The sequence below is a fragment of the Eumetopias jubatus genome, unplaced genomic scaffold (genome assembly GCF_037043125.1).
Source record: "Eumetopias jubatus isolate StellerSeaLion01/CBP00866 unplaced genomic scaffold, mEumJub1_p1.0 scaffold_11, whole genome shotgun sequence".
Taxonomy (NCBI): domain Eukaryota; kingdom Metazoa; phylum Chordata; class Mammalia; order Carnivora; family Otariidae; genus Eumetopias; species Eumetopias jubatus.
The window spans coordinates 95011375-95025503 of record NW_028274817.1 but is presented as its reverse complement, the minus strand read 5'-3'; the positions used below and the strand labels follow the sequence as shown (position 1 = coordinate 95025503).

The 14129-nt window shown below is 38.0% G+C and overlaps 1 pseudogene; it reads right to left on the bottom strand.

Moving 5' to 3' along the window:
- Positions 1-12107: 12107 nt before the first annotated feature.
- Positions 12108-13369, bottom strand: LOC114216754 (protein FAM47E pseudogene; annotated as a pseudogene).
- Positions 13370-14129: the final 760 nt, after the last annotated feature.

The following is a 14129-nucleotide window of genomic DNA, read 5'->3' as shown; positions in this document are numbered from 1 at the left end:
TTCTGTTCCACTGGGGTTTGCATTCGAGTGGAGAAGCAGATGAAACTAAACAACCATCTTTCCCCCAACCCCTTATTGTCCCAAGTGCATACATAAAAGATATTACATGTGTATATGTAAATTTTAAAAAACTATATGTTCTGTGGAGCCTGGGTGTCTCAGTCTGTTAAGTGGCTGCCTTTGGCTCAGGTCACGATCCCAGGGTCCTGGGATCGAGCCCCTCATCGGGCTCCCTGTTCAGTGAGAGCCTGCTTCTCCCTCTCCCTCTGCCTGCCGCTCTGCCTATTTGTGCTCTCTCTCTGTCTCTCTGTCAAATAAATAAATAAAATATTTTAAAAAAATAAAAATAAAAAAATAAAAAACTATATGTTCTTAGATTCAAGGATCTTATAGTGACAAACATAAGACCAATCTAGGTATCTATAACAATTTGTGCATTAATTCAACAACCATTTAGATACTCCAAATGTATATCAGACACTGATTCTGGAGATATACAGAAGAATCAAACATGGTCTCTGTTCTCAAGATACAACATAGAGTGACAGAATATTATAAGTGCTCTCAGATAAAGTTAGGATAAAATACCTATTTTTTTAAAGGTTTTATTTATTCATTTGACAGAGAGAGAGAGAGAGAGGCAGGCAGAGGGAGAAGCAGACTCCCTGTGCAGGGAGTCCCATGCAGGACTGGATCCCAGGACCTTGTGATCATGACCTGAGCCAAAGGCAGATGCTTAACAGACTGAGCCACCCAGGCGCCCTAAAAGGCCTATTTTCACGGGAAGGTTTAATCTCATGGCTCTAGTTGACGCACCTTTTTTTTTTTTTTTTTGTCTTTTTATTCCCCTTTGGAAGCTTATGGTATTTTATAATCAGTTTTTATGAAGAAAGCAAAGGATCAAATATCAAATATCACAATGTAAATTTCTCTAAGCAGTTTTAGAGGTATATAATTGTTGATTCTGTAAGGAGATAGAATAATAACAATGTCTACTTGATAAGTTGATTTTAATGATAAAATCACACACTAGAGATGGAAAAGAACTATGACATAAAGTTCTCAATGACATAAAATTTTATTCTATATTTGCTTAACACAAGTGCTTTGTCTTTTTTTTGAGATTTATTTATTTATTTTGAGAGAGAGAGAGAGAGAGAGAGAGAAGCAGGAGGGGCAGAGGGAGAGAGAGAGAGAACCCCAAGCAGACTCATTGCTGAGCGCGAGCTGGAGGCAGGGCTTGAGCTCACGACCCTGAGATCATGACCTGAGCCAAAACCAAGAGTCGGAGGCTTAACCCACTGTGCCACCCAGACGCCCCCACAAGTACTTTATCTTAATATAATTGTAGACTTTAAAAATTTCCTTGGGAGATTCCATTGTAGATTTCAGTGTAAGAATCTATTTAAATAAAAGCGGTCTTGATTTTGTAGAATATTTTCTCATTATATTCCCAAGATTATTTAATAATTAATTTACCCCTATAATTTTATTCTATAAATATTTAAAATAATAATGCTATTGAATAGTTTTATGTGTACCATATACTAAGGGGTGCCAGTGGTGTTTCTCAGATATTTCATCCCTCATAATTACCTCCTAGGGAAGTAGATAACAGTAAAATATATGTTATAACTATGAGAAACCCAAGACATAAAAACCAACTCTTCTAAGAGAAAATCAACAAACAAGCATGGACTGGGACTTCAAATTTCCATAAAGGAAATATACATATGTATAAACAAAAGCATTCCATCCAGTTTTTCTTTAGTGAGGAATATAAAACTAAATACAAACATAGAATGGGAACAGTATAGAGCAGATTATGTTTTTTAAAAATATTATAGGACCATAAAATGAAATGTTTGTGGGTCAGTATTTGTGTTAGGGTTCTCCAGGGCAACAGGACCAATAAAATATATATATCTTATTATTATAAGAAATTGGCTTAGGGGAGGGGCGTGGGGGGATGGGTTAGCCTGGTGATGGGTATTAAGGAGGGCACATTCTGCATGGAGCACTGGGTGTTATGCACAAACAATGAATCATGGAACACTACATCAAAAACTAATGATGTAATGTATGGTGATTAACATAACAATAAAAAATTTTAAAAAAAGAAATTGGCTTATATAGAAGTGTTGAATCACTAAATTGTACACCTGAAACTAATATTATATTGTATGTTAACTAACTGGAATTTAAATTAAAACTAAATAAATAAATTCTGGGGGAAAAAAGGAAATTGGCACATGCAATTAAAGAGGCTGACAAGTGCCAAGATCTACAGTCAGCAAACTGGAGACCCGGGAGAGATGATGGTGTAGGTACAAAGGCTAGCAGCGTTAAGAACCAGGAGGAACTGAGTTTCAGTTTAAGTTTGAAAGCAAGAAAATACTAATGTCCCAGATGGAAGGCAGTCAGGCAGGAGGAGTTCCCTCAAGGGATAGTCAGCCTTTTTGTTCTTTTCAGGCCTTCAGCTGATTGGATAAGTTTCACCCACATTAAGGAAGGCAATGTACCAATTCAAATTTTTTTAAGGCAAGGTGTTTTTTCCAATTTTACTGAGCTATATTGGTATATGACATTGTATTAGTCCAAGATGTACAACATAATGATTTGATACATATATATTTATACTTATATATATTACAATTATATATAATATATATATCGCCAAATGATTACCACAGTAAGTTTAGTTAACATTAATTACCTCACGTAGTTATTTTTTCTCTAATTATGAGAACTTTTAAGATTTACTCTCTTAATAACTTTCATATATATAGTACAGTATGTTAACAAAGCACAGTGCTGTACATTACATTCCCAAAACTTATTTATCTTATAACTGGACATTTTTATCTTTTGACCACCTTCACCCATTTCCCGTACTCCCCACCCCCTCTTACTGGCAACCATCAGTATGTTCTCTGTATCTGTGAATTTGTTTTTTTTTGGATTCCACTTATAAGTGAAATTATATAGTATTTGTCTCTCTCTGACTTATCTCACTTAGCATAATGCCCTCAAAGGCCATCCATGTTATCACAATTGGCAGGATTCCCTCCTTTAGTGGCTGAATATATTCCATTGTATATATGTTACAATTTCTTTATTCATTCATCAGTGGATACTTAGGTTGTTTCCATGCCTTGGCTATTTCAGTAATGCTGTGATACATGAGGGTGCAGATATATTTTTGAGATAGTGATTCCATTATCTTTGGATATATACCCAGAAGTGAAATACTAGATCTAGTTCTATATATATGAATAGTAGTTCATATTATATTTAGTAGTTCATAGTAGTATTTAAGTAGTATTTATATGAGCATATGGTAGTTCTCTTTATAATTTTTTGATGAATTGACATACTGTTTTCCATAGAGGAATCTCCATACTATTTTCCATAGTGGTCAACAGTGTACAAGGGTTCCCTATTTTCTACAACTTCACCAGCACTTATTTCTTGTCTTTTTGATGATAGCCATTTTAACAGGTATGAGATGATAACTTGTGGTTTTGATTTGCATTTCTCTTATGATGAGTGATGTTGAACATCTTTTCATGTACCTGTTGGACAGTTGGATGTCTTTGGAAAAAAATGTCCATTCCATTTCTCTGTCATTTTTTAAATCAGATTGGTTTTTTGCTATTGAGTTGTATGAGTTCTTTATATATTTTGGATATTAGCCCCTTCTCGGAGATATGATTTGCAACTATTTTCTCCCATTCCTTATGTTGCCCTTTCATTTTGTTAATTGTTTCCTTTGCTGTGCAAAAGCTTTTAAGCTTGATGTTCCCTCTTGTTTTTTATTTTGTTGCCTTTGCTTTTGGTGTCAAATCCAAAAAATCATCACCAAGACTAATGTCAAGAAGCTTACCCCCTATGTTTTCTTCTAGAAATTTCATGGTTTCAGGTCTTATATTTAAATTTTCGACCCAATTTGAGTTGATTTTTTGTGTACGATTTAAGACGGGGATCCAGTTCCATTGTGTTGTGTGTAATTCTAGTTTATCCAACACCATATATTGAAGTGATTTTTCTTTCCCCATTGTATACTCATGCCCCTTTTGTCATAAATTAATTGACCATTTCTGTGTGGGGTTATTTCTAGGCTCTCTATTCTAGTCCATTGATTTATGTGTCTTTTTATGTCAATACCATATTGTGTTGATTACTATAGCTTTCTTATACAGGATGAAATCAGAAACTGTGGTACCTCCAGATTTGTTCTTCTTTTTCAAGATTTCTTTGACTATTTGGGTTATTTTGTAGCTCCATGCAAATTTTAGGATTGTTTATTCTACTTCTGTGAAAGATACCATTAGAATTTTGATAGGAACTGCATTGAATCTGAGTCTACATTGCTTTGAGTAGTATGTACATTTTAAAAATATTAATTCTTTCAGTCTCTTGAGCATGGAATATCCAATTATTTCTGTCTTCTTCAATTTCTTTCATCAATGTCTTATGGTTTTCAATGTACTGATTTTCCACCTCCTTGGTTAAGTTTATTACTAGTATTTTGTTGTAATTATAAATGGGATTGTTTTTAATTTCTCTTTCTGATAGGTCACTATTAGTATATAGGAATGCAACTGACTTTTGTATATTGATTTTGTATCCTGCAGCTTTACTGAATTTGTTTATTAGTTCTAACAGTTTTGAGGTAGAATCTTTAAGAGTTTTCTGTATATAATATAATATTATCTGCAAAGAGAGACAGTTTTATTTCTTCCTTCCAATTTAGATATGGTTTATTTCTTTTTCTTGACCGATTACTCTAGCTAGGACTCCCAGTACTTTGTTGAGTAAAAGTGGTGAGAATGGGCAACGTTGTTCAATTAAAATGTTAACCTCATCCAAAAAAAAAAGAAAGAAAGAAACACCCTTACAGGTACACCCACAATGCTTGACCAAATATCTGGGCACCAGGCAAGTTGACACATAAAATTACCCATCACAGTATTATTCATAGCAGATGCAGAGTCAGCAAATAATTAGTATTATAGTATTAAAATCTGTGAAAACTATTTGTTTTGAGTTTCAGTTCCTGTCATCCTTTAAAATGTTACAAAACTGGGCGCCTGGGTGGCTCAGTCGGTTAAGCATCTGCCTTTGGTTCGTGTCATGATTCCTAGGTCCCGGGATCAAGTCCCACATTGGGCTCCCTGCCCAGCAGGGAGGCTGCTTCTCCCTCTCCATCTACCCTTCCCCCTGCTCATGCTCTCTCTCTCTCTCTCTCAAATAAATAAATAAAATCTTTAAAAAAAATGTTGCAGAATAGTTACACAACTGATAGTAGGCAAGAAATTCTTTTTTTTTTGATGTAGTGTTCCATGATTCATTGTTTGCATATAACACCCAGTATTCCATGCAGAACGTGCCCTCCTTAATACCCATCACCAGGCTAACCCATCCCCCCACCCCCCTCCCCTCTAGAACCCTCGGTTTGTTTCTCAGAGTCCATAGTCTCTCATAGTTCGTCTACCCCTCCAATTTCCCCCCCTTCATTCTTCCCCGCCTGCTATCTTCCTCTTCTTCTTCTTCTTCTTTTTAAACATATAATGTATTATTTGCTTCAAAGGTACAGATCTGTGATTCAACAGTCTGGCACACTTCACAGTGCTCACCATAGCACATACCCTCCCCAGTGTCTATCACCCAGCTACCCCATCCCTCCCACCCCCCACCACTCCAGCAGCCCTCAGTTTGTTTCCTGAGATTAAGAATTCCTCATATCAGTGAGGTCATATGATACATGTCTTTCTCTGACTGACTTATTTCACTCAGCATAACACCCTCCACTTCCATCCACGTTGTTGCAAATGGCAAGATCTCATTAGTTTCGATGGCTGCATAATATTCCATTGTATATATATATATACCACATCTTCTTTATCCATTCATCTGTCGATGGACATCTTAGCTCTTTCCACAGTTTGGCTATTGTGGACATTGCTGCTACAAACATCGGGGTGCATGTACCCCTTTGGATCCCTACATTTGTATCTTTGGGGTAAATACCCAGTAGTGCAATTGCTGGGTCGTAGGGTAGCTTTATTTTCAACTTTTTGAAGAACCTCCATACTGTTTTCCAGAGTGGCTGCACCAGCTTGCATTCCCACCAACAGGGTAGGAGGGTCCCCTTTCTCCGCCTCCCCGCCAACATCTGTCATTTCCTGACTTGTTAATTTTAGCCATTCTGACTGGTGTGAGGTGACATCTCATTGAGGTTTTGATTTGGATTTCCCTGATGCCGAGCAATGTTGAGCGCCTTTTCATGTGTCTGTTGGCCATTTGGATGTCTTCTTTGGAAACATGTCTGTTCATGTCTTCTGCCCATTTCTTGATTGCATTATTTGTTCTTTGGGTGTTGAGTTTGATAAGTTCTTTATAGATTTTGGATACTACCCCTTTATCTGATATGTCATTTGCAAATATCTTCTCCCATTCTGTCAGTTGTCTTTTGGTTTTGTTGACTGTTTTTTTGTTGCTGTGCAAAAGCTTTTAATCTCGATGAGGTCCCAATAGTTCATTTTTGCCCTTGCTTCCCTTGCTTTTGGTGATGTTTCTAGGAAGAAGTTGCTGCGGCTGAGGTCGAAGAGGTTGCTGCCTGGATTCTCCTTCAGGATTTTGATGGACTCCTGTCTCACATTTAGGTCTTTCAACCATGTTCAGTCTATTTTTGTGTGTGGTGTAAGGAAATGGTCCAGTTTCATTTTTCTGCATGTGGCTGTCCAATTTTCCCAACACCATTTGTTGAAGAGACTGTCTTTTTTCCATTGGACATTCTTTCCTGCTTTGTCAAAGATGAGTTGACCATAGAGTTGAGGGTCCATTTCTGGGCTCTCTGTTCTGTTCCATTGATCTATGTGTCTGTTTTTGTGCCAGTACCATACTCTCTTGATGATGACAGCTTTGTAATTGAGCTGGAAGTATGGAATTGTGATGCCACAGGCTTTGCTTTTCTTTTTCAACATTCCTCTGGCTATTCGGGGTCTTTTCTGGTTCCACACAAATTTTAGGATTATTTGTTCCATTTCTTTGAAAAAAGTTGATGGTATTTTGATAGGGATTGCATTGAATGTGTAGATTGCTCTAGGTAGCATTGACATCTTCACCATATTTGTTCTTCCAATCCCTGAGCATGGAAAGTTTTTCCATTTCTTTGTGTCTTCTTCAATTTCTTTCATGAGTCTTTTATAGTTTTCTGAGTACATATCCTTTGCCTCTTTAGTTAGATTTTTTTCCTAGGTATCTTATGGTTTTGGGTGCAATTGTAAATGGGATTGACTCCTTAATTTCTCTTTCGTCTGTCTTGTTGTTGGTGTATGGGAATGCCACTGATTTCTGTGCATTGATTTTATATCCTGCCACTTTACTGAATTCCTGTATGAGTTCTGGCAGTTTTGGGGTGGAGTCTTTTGGGTTTTCCACATAAAGTATCATATCATCTGCAAACAGTGAGAGTTTGACTTCTTCTTTGCTGATTTGGATGCCTTTGATTTCTTTTTGTTGTCTGATTGCTATGGCTAGGACTTCTAATACTATGTTGAATAGCAGTGGTGATAGTGGACATTCCTGCCACATTCCTGACCTTAGGGGGAAAGCTCTCAGTTTTTCCCCATTGAGAATGATATTCGCTGTGGGTTTTTCATAGATGGCTTTTATGATATTGAGGTATGTACCCTCTATCCCTATACTCTGAAGAGTTTTGATCAAGAAAGGGTGCTGTACTTTGTCAAATGCTTTTTCTGCATCTATTGAGAGGATCGTATGATTCTTGTTCTTTCTTTTGTTAATGTATCGTATCACGTTTATTGATTTGCGGATGTTGAACCAGCCTTGCAGCCCAGGGATAAATCCCACTTGGTCGTGGTGAAGAATCCTTTTAATGTACTGTTGGATCCTATTGACTAGTATTTTGGTGAGAATTTTTGCATCCATGTTCATCAAGGATATTGGTCTGTAATCTCCTTTTTGATGGGGTCTTTGTCTGGTTTGGGGATCAAGGTAATGGTGGCCTCATAAAATAAGTTTGGAAGTTTTCCTTCCATTTCTATTTTTTGGAACAGTTTCAGAAGAATAGGTATTAATTCTTCTTTAAATGTTTGGTAGAATTCCTCTGGGAAGCCATCTGGCCCTGGGCTTTTGTTGGGAGATTTTTGATGACTGCTTCAATTTCCTTAGTGGTTATAGGTCTGTTCAGGTTTTCTGTTTCTTCCTGGTTCAGTTTTGGTAATTGATACATCTCTAGGAATGCATCCATTTCTTCCAGGTTATCTAATTTGCTGGCATAAAGTTGCTCATAATATGTTCTTATAATTCTTTGTATGTCTTTGGTGTTGGTTGTGATCTCTCTTTCATTCATGATTTTGTTGATTTGGGTCATTTCTCTTTTCTTTTTGATAAGTCTGGCCAGGGGTTTATCAATCTTGTTGATTCTTTCAAAGAACCAGCTCCTAGTTTCATTGATCTGTTCTACTGTTCTTTTGGTTTCTATTTCATTGATTTCTGCTCTGATCTTTATTATTTCTCTTCTCCTGCTGGGTTTAGGTTTTATTTGCTGTTTTTTTCTCTAGCTCCTTTAGGTGTAGGGTTAGGTTGTGTATTTGAGACCTTTCTTGTTTCTTGAGAAAGGCTTGTATTGCTATATACTTTCCTCTTAGGACTGCCTTTGCTGCATCCCAAAGATTTTGAACAGTTGTGTTTTCATTTTCATTTGTTTCCATGAATTTTTTAATTCTTCTTTAATTTCCTGGTTGACCCATTCCTTCTTTAGTAGGATGCTCTTTAGCCTCCATGTATTTGAGTTCTTTCCGACTGCTCTTGTGATTGAGTTCTAGTTTCAAAGCATTGTGGTCTGAAAATATGCAGGGAATAATCCCAATCTTTTGGTACTGGTTGACACCTCATTTGTGACCTAGGATGTGATCTATTCTGGAGAATGTTCCATGGGCACTAGAGAAGAATGTGTATTCTGTTGCTTTGGTATGGAATGTTCTGAATATGTCTGTGAAGTCCATTTGGTCCAGTGTGTCATTTAAAGTCTTTATTTCCTTTGATCTTTTGCTTAGATGATCTGTCCATTTCAGTCAGGGGGGGTGTTAAAGTCCCTCACTATTATTGTATTGTTGTCAGTGTGTTTCTTTGCTTTTGTTATTAATTGCCTTATAAAAGTGGCTGCTCCCATGTTAGGGGCATAGATATTTACAATTGTTAGATCTTCTTGTTGGATAGACCCTTGAAGTAGGATATAGTGTCCTTCCTCATCTCTTATTATAGTCTTTGGTTTAAAATCTAATTTGTCTGATATAAGGATTGCCACCCCATCTTTCTTTTGGTGTCCATTAGCATGGTAAATGGTTTTCCACCCCCTCACTTTCAATCTGGGGGTGTCTTTGGGTCTAAAATGAGTCTCTTGCAGACAGCATATTGATGGGTCTTGTTTTTTAATCCAATCTGATAGCCTTTGTCTTTTGATTGGGGCACTTAGCCCATTTACATTCAGGGTAACTATTGAAAAATATGAATTTAGTGCCATTGTATTGCCTGTAAGGTGACTGTTACTGTATATTCTCTGTGTTCGTTTCTGGTCTATGCTGCTTTTAGGCTCTCTCTTTGCTTAGAGGACCCCTTTCAGTATTTTCTGGAGGGCTGGTTTCGTGTTTGCAAATTCCTTTAGTTTTTGTTTGTCCTGGAAGCTTTTGATCTCTCCTTCTATTTTCAATGACAGCCTAGCTGGATATAGTATTCTTGGCTGTATATTTTTCTCGTTTAGTGCTCTGAAAATATCATGCCAGTCCTTTCTGGCCTACCAGGTCTCTGTGGATAGGTCTGTTGCCAATCTAATATTTCTACCATTATAGGTTACATATCTCTTCTCCCGAGCTGCTTTCAGGATTTTCTCTTTGTCTCTGATACTCATAAGTTTTGCTCTTAGATGTCAGGGTGTTGACCTATTTTTATTGATTTTTGAGAGGGATTCTCTGTGCCTCCTGGATTTTGATGCCTGTTTCCTTCCCCACATTAGGGAATTTCTCTGTTATAATTTGCTCCAATATACCTTCTGCCCTTCTCTCTCTTTCTTCTTCTTCTGGGATCCCAGTTATTCTAATGTTGTTTCGTCTTATGGTATCACTTATCTCTCAAATTCTGCCCTCGTGATCCTGTGGTTGTTTATCTCTCTTTTTCTCAGCCTCTTTATTTTCCATCATTTGGTCTTCTATATCGCTGATTCTCTCTTCTGCCTCATTTATCCTAGCAGTTAGTGTCCCCATTTTTTATTGCACCTCATTAATAGCCTTTTTGATTTCGACTTGGTTAGATTTTAGTTCTTTTATTTCTCCAGAAAGGGTTTCTGTAATAACTTCCACGCTTTTTTCAAGCCCAGCTAGTATCTTTAAAATCATGATTCTGAACTATAGGTCCAACATCGTACTAATGTCTGTATTGAGTAGGTCCCTGGCAGACGATACTACCTCTTGTTCTTTTTGCTGAGGTGATTTTTTCCGTCTTGTCATTTTGTCCAGAGGGGAATAGATGAATGAGAAAACAAAATGCTAACAGGGTAACAACGTCCCCAGAAAATATACTCTAAACAAATCAGAAAAGACCTGAAACCAGGGGAAAAGAAAGGAAAAGAAAGAAAAAGGAAAGAAAAAAAAAAAGAAAAAGATAAAAACAAGCAAAAACAGAGCAAAACAAAAAAAGCAGAATATCATCGAATATGATTAGGCTGGTGCATAGATCAGTGCCACACACTAGATTTTAGGTGTATTTTGGCCTGTTTGAAGATAGTGCCTCCCAAAATTTTAAAGAAAGACTTATATATGTACAAAATAAGGGTTGATACGATGAAGGCATGGAATATGAATGTAAAGATGAAAATTATAAAAAAATTTATAAAAGGAATTGATAAGAAGTTGTTTGGAAAAAGAAAGAAGAGGATAAAAAAAAGAAAGAAAAGGGGGGACAGAATGTGATCAGGCAGGAGAGTAGAACAAAGCCATACACTAGAGATTTAGGGTATATTTTGATCTATTAGAAGAAACTGTATCTCAAAATTTTAAAGAGAGAACAACTTATATATATATGCCAAAAATAAGGGTAACTACTATTATGGGATAGAATATGACTCTAAAAATGAAAAATAAAAAAATTTTTTTTAAAAAAGGGATTGATAAGATGTTGGTTGAAAAAGGGAAAAAGAAAAATTAAAAAAAAAACAGTTAAAAAACAAATTAACTTTGAAAGACTAAAGAATCATGGTAAAAAAGCCATGAATTCTATGTGCAGTATTCCCCTAGTGCTGGAGTTCTGCCGTTCTCATTGATCGGTAAACTTGGTCTTGGCTGGCTGTTCTTGCTGATCTTCTGAGGGAGGGGCTTGTTGCCGTGGTTCCCAAATGTCCTTGCCAGAGGCAGGATTGCCCCTCCCTTGCCGGTCCGGGCTAAGTAATCTGCTTGGGTTTGCTCTCGGAAGCTTTTGTTCCCTGCAAGCTTTCCGTATAGCTTTGCAGGACGAGAGTGAAAATGGCAGCCTCCCAATCTCTGCCCTGGAGGAGCCGAGAACTCGGGGCCTCGCTTCTCGAGAAAAGTAGTCAATCACTCCTGTGTCCCCGGTCTCCAGCCACACTCCATGCTCACCTTGCCTGTCACCGAGCATTTCTATGGCACACAACTCGGTGTGGATTCTCCAAACCCAGCAGATCCCTGCGGTGCGCTCCTGCGCCTCTCCTCCCTGGGGAGGAAGGGGTGGCACATTTATTTTGAGATTCCTTTCATATTGTAGCTGACATAACTAGATTATTTTTAAGTAATTCTTTTATTTATAGTTTTATTTTTACAAATAATTGATATATTCATCTACTTTTCACCATGCTATAAAAGTGTAAGAAGAATATACATGGATACTGATTTCATAGCTAATAAAACATGTATGAGCCCAAGCAGAAGGTCACAGAGAAATGTTTATAAGCATTAGGTATTAAATTGACAGATGTTGTGGAATCAAAGTTGCACATACACAGTGGGTTACTCATCATGAATTCTACTTGATGTTAAAATGAGAGAGATATCAAGTAAGTAGAAAACTGTTTAAACATCTTCATGTTCATCTTCTTCTACATTTGAGTTTATTTTTACTTGGTGTATAGGAGTCCTAACAGAATCATGTTTCCACCCCTTCCTGGTGAACAACTTCTCAAGGAAGCCTGGCATCCTATAGCCCTTGCCTAGAATAAAATCTTTAAAAGCAATCTTTCCATAAAGATCTTCAAGAATATCCTGTTCAGGAAAATTCTTTCCATATCTCCTATCTTTGGCCTCATGTAAGACCTTGGGATCAATCAAAGGTTCATCATTTATTAGCTTTTTCCACAACTTGGGCTTTAGGTACCATGCTCCATACCTCATCTTCACCCAGTTGGGTTTGTAAGGATTCTGTGGTGTCTTGAGTTTCCTCTCCCAATTTTCCCACTGTATGGAGAATTCTATATCATCCATTTTATCTAGCCCCATTCTGTACTTTAGATCCAAAGGAACATGGTTTACTTTCTTCGTGTGGCTCATGTCATAGGTTGGTTTGCATTCATAGCCAATGTCAAACTGTTTCATGATGAATTCTTCATCAGTGCCCAAGTCTCCAAAAGTAGCAACACATTTGCAGAATTTCTGGACTCCTGTCGGTACTTTTCTATGAAGGAGAGGATTTTTGAGCAAATCCTTTGTGCTTGACCTCCTTTCTTCATGAGGCAACTTGTCTGGATGTGACCCAGGAGTCTTCTCACTAAGACTTAGTTTCTCACTAAGCTTTGTGGGGGGCTTCATTCTTTTCTTGGTATTCTGACAATAAGCCCATGTGTCCTTCAGCTTCTTGTCAAGATCGAGCACTTCCAGCACCTTTAATAAGAGGTCTGGAGGTAGATCTTTCTCCAGACTTGGGTAGAGAGCCAAGGGATGCTCGGTCAGGTGGTCTTCGATATCTTCTACGAATGCCTTCTGTGCTAGCTGGGCTGGCGACAGTGTGGAGAACAGGTCTGCTTTGTGGATCAGCTTTTTCTGATTCTTTGTGAGGGCAGGTTTGAGAACTCTGTGAGCAATCATGGGAAGAAAGCCTTCCTTAGGGCCACGTGTGATCAGATCTTCACAAGGTGGACATCCCCTCCTGAAGTCGTCCAGCCCTTCTTTCACAAATATCCACCGCCGGCTGTCCAGGGTGGTGGGGAACTTGAGAAGCTTGTTCTTGTGCTTTGCGAAACACTTGGAAGGTAACCTGTCTTTGTACCAGGGCTTTGCAGTTCATGCCCGGGGGTTGGTTCCAGTGGCCCAGGACTTAACAGCCACTTCTTGTCCACCATGGTACCTCTGGTCCCGGGGCGACCACCAGCTTCAGTGGTTTGTTTTTTGGTTGCTAGGAGACTGCATAGCCAGGCGCAGTCAGATTCTTCCCAGAGGTGGGTCAACGCAGGTGCCCTCTGCAGCCAGCTTTCTCCTGGAATGGGCAGTGAAGGTTCATTCCTTTTTGTTGCAGGATACTATTCCATTATATGGGCATGCCCCACAGCTTATTTATCCATTTGTCTTTTAACAGACATTTGGGTTGATTCCAATTAGAGGTTATTACAAATAAAGCTGCCACAAATATTTGTGTTCATGTCTTTGTATACATACGTACTTTAATTTCTTTTGGTTAAATTTTAGCGAAGAGAGGAATGGCAGAAGCATATGATAGGTGTTTATTTAACATTTTAGGAAACCACCAAACTTTCTGAAAGTGGTTGTACTATGTAATATTTCTTCTAGTAGTGTATGAGAACTGCACTTCCTCCACATACTCCCCAACACTTGGTATAGTCATTTTAATTTTGGCTATTCTGATAGGTGTGTAGTGGTATCTCACTGTGCTTTTAACCTGCGTTTCCCTAATAACTATCTGTTTGTGTGCTTATTTGCCATTTATCTCTTATGTGGTGAGTATCTGTTCGAATTTTTTACACATTTTAAAATTGTATTGTCTTGGGGCGCCTGGGTGGCTCAGTCGTTTGGGCATCTGCCTTCAGCTAGGGCTGTGATCTTGGGCTCCCTTGAGAGAGGGAGTCAGCTCCTCTCTCCCCCACT